The 6,989-nt window shown below is 45.2% G+C and overlaps 1 protein-coding gene across 5 annotated transcripts in view; it reads left to right on the top strand.

Annotated features, from left to right (window-relative positions):
* Positions 1-1,204: 1,204 nt before the first annotated feature.
* Positions 1,205-6,989, top strand: part of DNAJB6 (DnaJ heat shock protein family (Hsp40) member B6) — a 98,766-nt gene continuing 92,981 nt past the window's right edge. For 2 of the 5 annotated variants that reach the window (XM_043509643.1, XM_038388625.2), the window contains exon 1: positions 1,228-1,373. The gene's annotated coding sequence lies outside the window, so the exon portion shown is untranslated. Of the gene's footprint in view, positions 1,374-1,502; positions 1,952-2,063; positions 2,233-6,989 lie in introns of those variants that run through there. The other 3 variants (XM_038388622.2, XM_043509641.1, XM_038388623.2) reach the window with 3 other exon arrangements.

Here is a 6,989-nt window from a genome sequence, read left to right as displayed (position 1 = left end):
GAGCTCCCTTCTTCTGCTCCAAGAACTAGTGTGCTAATGAAGCAAACCACCCCCACTGTGTGTGTGAAAATGGAGAAGTTCAAATGAGTGCATGTAAATGAACCTCCCCCTATGTGTATGCAAATTATGCTTACTACCCAGGATGTGTGGGCAGATATACCTGAGAGGTGACAACTGGGTGGGGGGAGGGAAGAGAGAGCAACAGGGGTGGGGCCTTGTGGGGATGAGGTAGAGAATGGGGCAAGGGGTGGAGCCTTGGGGGAAGAGGTGGGACAGGGGTGGGGCTGCCAACTCCAGGGTCTGTTTAACAGCCGTTAGAAAAGTGGCATGGCAACCCTACAATAATTATGCCTCTCAGGATGGCATTAGTCCAATTGGTCACAGCCTTGCAGTATCAGAGTAGCAGCCGTGTTAGTCTGTATTCGCAAAAAGAAAAGGAGGACTTGTGGCACCTTAGAGACTAACCAATTTATTAGAGCATAAGCTTTGGTGAGCTCCAGCTCACTTCATCCGATGCATTACTTGCAGTAGGAGGTCACGTCAAGCTGATTCTATACCACGCCACCCAGGGTTGAGATCTGGGCAGCCTAGCGTGACCAGATGTCCCGATGTTATAGGGACAGTCCCAATATTTGGGACTTTGTTTTACATGGGCTCCTTTTACCCCCAACCCCATCCCAAATTTTTCACACGTGCTATCTGGTCACCCTAGGGCAGCCACAGCGTTGCCCAGGCCCCTGGGGATCTAAGTGTGGCTGCTGAGGTCAGCAAGGTGCAATGCACCTTGGCCCCGCGGGCTGCCCTACGGGGCTCAGCACAGGGCACCCAGGCCCGGTGTAGCTCGGAAGCCTTCAGTTCTCGACGGGGCCAGCCTGGCACGGGGCTACCGCCGTCTCTTGGGGTGCCCCCGGGGGCGTGCGATGCCTTCCCCCCCCGTCCCCCCCGAGGGTCATCTGGGACCATGGTTCATGCCCTCGGGGTGGGGGCCCACAACAGGCGGGAGACTCGGGGGGCGGGTGCCTGGCGCGCTGCGACGTGCCGTGGCGGCCTCGCCCAGGCCTCCTCCCCCTCCCGCACTGGCTCCCCCGTCGGCCGCGAGGCCGCCCGCCGCACCCAAGCCGCTCGGCGCGCCGCCAACGGCCAGCAGGTGGCGCCGCAGCTCGCTCTCCCTGTCTCGCCCTCCCCCCCCCCCCACTTCCGCTTCGAGGGAAGAGGGCGAGGTCGTTCCAGAAACTTCCGGAAATAGGGGGCGTGAGCGGAAGTGACGTTCCGGAGTGCGACGCAATTTCTGTTTGTGCGTGGCCGGCCGAAGCTGCTGCGCTCGCTGCTGCTGGGAAAGACGGGAGCGCGTCCGCCGTGCGGGCCTGGGCAGGGTGAGCTCGTGGGGGAGGGGTGCGGGGTGGTTTATGCTGTTCCTGCCGGGGCGGCGATGGCCGGGCCGGGCCGGGCCGGGGGGGGGGGTGGAATACGAGGCGGGCTGTCGCCCTCAGCAACAGTGTTGTTGGTGATGGAGCTTCCCCCTCCCCCATCCCCCGCTGGCGGCAGAGCGGGAGCGGGGTGAGCCGAGGCTTCCGCTGGTGTTTGCGCCCGAGCCGCTGTGAGGGCGCTTCTGGGTGCTGGGCCCCGGTTCCGGGCGGGCCTGTGGTGAGCCCTGGCCCCAGTTCCGGGGCGAGGCGGGGCTGGCGCGGAGCGCGCCCCAGGCGTCGGTCGCCGTGGGAAGGGAGCGGGTGCGGCGATAGGCTCCCGGCTTTTGGGAGGCCCCCGGCGGCTCGGTTACTCTGAGCGGCCGCTGGGTGCCGGGGAGATACGTCGCAGCGCTGAGCGAGGACAAGGCCCGTGTTGATGCCTCGCAATGAGGCAAACTCAGATCGCGCCAAAGCTCCGGGGGAATCTGACGCCGCTCGGGGATGGGGTGGCGAGGGAGCTTAGAGCACCCCCGGGACGCTCGCAGGTAACGAAGAGGTGACTCACAAGGCCGGTGTGCAGCCGCCTCTTCGCTGTGAGTCCGCTTCACGTTTTGGGGGGTGGCTCTGTGTGCTAGTTTTTTCCTTAAAAAGCAAGCAAGGGAAGCAGCCCCATGGTACCACTGGAAAACTTCGACGCATCTGTGAGTTCCCTTCTTCAGTAAGAAAGAGCAATGGTAGCAGCCTAGTGTGTTTGCAAAGGCGAAGGGCCCTTGGATGTTTTGTGTTTGAAGTTGCCAAGTTTCCCACGCGCAGTGTCCCTGTGAAGGTGAGGCGGATGGTTCATGTCGTCGCTATTTGCAGGTTTTTTGGGATGGTAGTGAGTGGGCAAGTGGAGTCTCTGGTCTTCCTGCTGGCAATAAAACTTTAAACTAGGGTGGTCGCAGCTAATGTGATTTGAAGTTGTCTGCAAAACTGGTTTCCTCTTTGAGGCAGGAAGAACATGGAACAAAGTATTCAAGACATTAAGATAATTGAAGCCCTTTCTCATTATGTTTTAATTAGTAACTTTATAACAATAGATAAAAATTGGTGTGTTTAGCATAGAGCATTGTTCTAACTGGGCCAAGATGACATTATAGAACCTAAATTTTTATAACAAGGTTTTAAATGTATATGGTCAAGCTTGTGACCTGGCATAGCAATTTAGTTGTCAGTCTTGTGCTGGGTGGATAAAAATCAGGGATTTATTTAAAAACATAATAAATAAAACCAATTTTTTAATTTAAATTGGGGGAAAAATGATTTCCCTTTTTGAGGGGGGGAAAAATCTACCTAAAGTTAGTTTTAATTAAGATACCTTTATAGCTTAAATATATCTCCTCATGGAATAGGGATTAGACGTTCTAATTCTATAGTATGAGACTATATATTCATGTAATCTTTAAGAAAAGTTTTGTAAATAAGTTCCAATAGTTCATGGATTTAGGGACCCAGTTTTATGGGATTCCAGGGGCTTCTGTATAGTGGCTTTTTTTAAGGTTAATCTTTCCATCTACCCAATAGTGCTCAGTCTAGCAGATACCATCACAGATGCTTAGTTTTGCAGTTCTCAAACTGGATTTGTGTCTCCAGAGATAATGTACTTATTTCTCTTTAAATATTTAAAAACATTTTTGCTGTTAATAATAGACCTCAACCTTATTGTCCCTCTGCAAATTTGCATACTTGGAGTCAATCCCTTATCTCTCTCAAAGTGTAAAGTTTCGAAAAGTTCAATGAAAAAAAAGATTGTTGGGGGCGGAATAGATCTGGACAAGAAGAAGAAGTCTGGAGATAAGTGTGAGAAGGGAGAGACAGGCAGTAGAAACAAAGTGAAACAGGAGTATAAACAAACAGGAAAATGAAGGTGAAGATGACTGAGTTAGCTGCAAAAACCAATATTAAGTTTTTCGTGTTGACCTGGCTGACAGTCAATTTCAATTTTTTTAATATTTCATTTAACTAATTTAAACAATTTTAACAAACAAACCTGATTTTAAAAAACTTGAATGTTGAACTAAATTCAAAAATTCATATTCTCTTTTGTTAAAATGTTTGCTATCGAAGAAAAAAATCCAGAATACTTAACATTGTTGTTGTTTGTTAGTTAAATAAAACAATTTAAAGGTCTGTCTGGTGGTGGTCTCTTAATGCATCATGTCAAGAAAATCCTCCAAATATTAATAGTTCACCTCCCAGTGACTTCATAAATATCTGCTTGTATTACCTTTGGTAAATGAAATAACCAAACAATCATTCATTTTCTGATATAGCTGTAAAACTAATCTGAAAAGTTTTCAAAATAAACCACTTTAAAAATGTATAGTGTGTACCTTCTAAAAATGAAACCTACATCTATCTCGAGTTGTGAAGAATATGTATTAAGGTTATAACCCACAAGAATGCACTTTTATGTAGAAATCCATGATTAAATTGTCTGTCTGACTTGTGATTTAAATCAAATCCACTCTGGTCTTCTATAGAATATCATAAAAAAAACCCCATGGTTTTAGCCTAATATGAGTGATTGGAATGGCCTTGGGCTCTGTTAGTTCCATGCTCTGATTATATGGTCCTTTGGCAGTTGCTGTGTAGTTGTGAGGGGTGCATAATCATATAGGTCTGGATTCTTCAGTTTTTGGGATATGAGGTATCATGTAACTCCAGTTGGAAAAGATGTGTGTCTCCAGATGGGGAGGTGTAAGAACTTGGCAGTTAAGTTAAGCTGTAGTTGTTACCTTACTGGGCTGACGAAATACTCAGCTGAAGTATGTGTAAGGCAATGGGCAAATATGCATCCAATGAAGTGAGCTGTAGCTCACGAAAGCTTATGCTCAAATAAATTGGTTAGTCTCTAAGGTGCCACAAGTACTCCTTTTCTTTTTGCGAATACAGACTAAGACGGCTGCTTCTCTGAAACCTTTCCTTTTCTTTATGCTTACCAGGACACTTGTGATTTTTTTTTTTAAATGTGCAGAACAAAAAATGATCAAATTACATAAAGGTTGGCTTTATAAGTTAGTTATAACATTCATTTGAGCCCTATAGATAGTCCTTGTGTTAGCTCTAGCTATGACCACAGAGCCCTTCTTATCAGATCTTTACATAATTTTTTGTTTAAATCCTCTTTCCAATTTCTGAGACTGAATTCAGTTTGTTAGTGGACTGTGGAATTGTTTATATGTTGCCACAAGAAAATTATCACTAATGTCCTGTGAAAACATGAAATCTAGAAGTGAGAACAGCAGGGTTTTTGACTTGTGGTAGCTAAACAACTAGTTACAGCAAAATCAAAACATCATACACAAATTAGCATAATTTCAGAGCACTATAATACATCAAAAAGAAACCCAAGGTCAATTTTCTCAAAACCTCCTCCCCCCCACCCCCCAAATTTCATCAAACAATATCTTTTTAAACAAACTCTGGAAGAAAACTTTTGAAAGTTTGAAATGTTTTATTTTGTCATCGTGGGGAAATTCCCGGTTGTGGGGGAAGGAAGGGAAGTAAAATGTGAACAAATGCAGAGAAGAAGAGTGAAGGAAAATCCTAAAAACTCCATTTTTTTTTTTCAAACAGTTTGCGTTCATCAAAAAATCAATTTCAACCAGCTTCACACACAAGTAATTGCCTTTATTCGGCGTAACATATTTTTCTGCCTCAGTTACTTTTGGTTTCCACAAGTTAATTGTTTTCCAATGATGCCTTCCATCATGGATAACACTTCAGAATATTTTAAATTTTAATACAGTGTTTTAAAAACATCTATTTCAAATTAAATTGGAAATTGTCAGTCTGTGTTAAGTCCCCAAACTTAACATATTGAAATCATTTAAACAAAATTAAAAAAAAAAAAATTGAAGAAGTCAAACCACAACTTGTGAAAGTCATTGGTTAAGCACCTGGAATCAGTCTGTTGAAGGCCTAAAACCAGTTGCTTCTTTGCTGATGCATAGAGAATATTTTCTTTTCAGTTTAACTAGTTCAGTTCAATGGATCGTGCAAAGTTAAGAAACCAATTGGAAGTTGAAAAAGCAGGAAAGCTAGTCTTCCTCTTCTAATTTAGAAATAATAAAAACTAGCTGTAAGAGGATGAGCTCTACTAGTTCTTAAATTTTTGACGGACATGGTGTCCACAGAAGTGTTTAGTGTGACTTCCGCTGAATTCAGCAAAAGTTAAGAGCCTAAATACCTTTGTTTCCAGTCACCGTGGCCCAAATCTATGTACAATCACCTCAGTTCACTAACTACAGATAATACTACCATTGTTTAATAAATCGGTTCATTTAAATGCAAAACATATTCAACTGTTTTTTTACACTAAAGTTTGTACCCCCAGAAGGTCTTCCTGGGTCTTGAGGCAAAGACAATGGAATTAGGAAAATATAAAAGGAGAAAAAGACTTTCTAGTTAACTGTTGGTTGGGGAATAAAGCATCCTCTGATTCTGTGAATATGGGATCCCCATATCTGGTGGGCTGGTAACTTGATGTAAGTAATACTCCTGGGGAAATTCTGTACCAAAAAAATTCTGTGCACAATATTTTCAAATTCTGCATATTTTATATGTCAAAATAATAGTACAATCACTCCAGTTTCAGTTATTTTGGTAATTTATTTCAAAATGCTGTCAGCAAGTATGTCTGTAACAATACAGAAAACAAAAGATTCATGAAATGTTTTTTGACAAATTTCTTACTAGGCATATTAATACAGAACTCTGAGTAATTCATTTAAACTACAGTATGGAACCGTATTTTCGGAACCCCTCAGAAGCAGGGCAAAGGCTTGGGGGAATCCAGGGGAGTGGATGAGCTGAGGGAGAGGAAAGTAAATTGCTGGGAAGGAACCTGGGTCTGAACTTGGAGGGCTCTTGGGTATGGGTGGGAAAAGTATGGAACAGATTTTTGGGGGACCCGGGAGGGAATGTTAGGGAGCTTCCCCTGGCTGATCCCTAGCTTCTCCCATTCAGTCAGGCACGTGTCCCTGCACCCCTGTCCCTGTTTCCTTCCACCCCCATCAGCCAGCACACCCTTCCCCATGTGGCTCTGCATCCCCTTCCCCATGTGGCCCTGTGCCTCCACTCCCATTCAGCCCCTGCCTAAGTCTGTCCTCCCCTACTAGCCCTTATGAACCCCTGTATGTGACCCCTCATGTGCCCCATGCTGTCTGTCTCTCCATATCCCCTGTGTTCTGACCTGGCCCGCCAGGTGCTGTGACAAAGTCACTGCAGGCTCTTTCTCTTCCATATGGTACCTGGGCCTGGCCAGGAGCAGCTGCTCTGTTCTAGTGCCACAAAAGCCTCTGGTGGGCGATAGGTAGAACTCCAGCATCTTTCAGCCAGAAGTTATTTTCTGCAGGGAAACACAAAATGCATGGCCCATGAATTATGCATGCAGTGGTGCAGAATTCCCCCAGGAGTAAAGTGACATATCTGCTTAGAGAGAGATTGTAACTTGCTAAAATTAAGTGTTAATTGCTAGAAAACTTGTCTTGTTTGTAACCATATGTCTTTTCTCCTTACTTAGAATCACTTTTAAATCTG

Source organism: Dermochelys coriacea, chromosome 2 (assembly GCF_009764565.3).
Source record: "Dermochelys coriacea isolate rDerCor1 chromosome 2, rDerCor1.pri.v4, whole genome shotgun sequence".
NCBI classification, from domain to species: domain Eukaryota; kingdom Metazoa; phylum Chordata; order Testudines; family Dermochelyidae; genus Dermochelys; species Dermochelys coriacea.
This window is presented reverse-complemented; position numbering and strand designations above follow the sequence as displayed.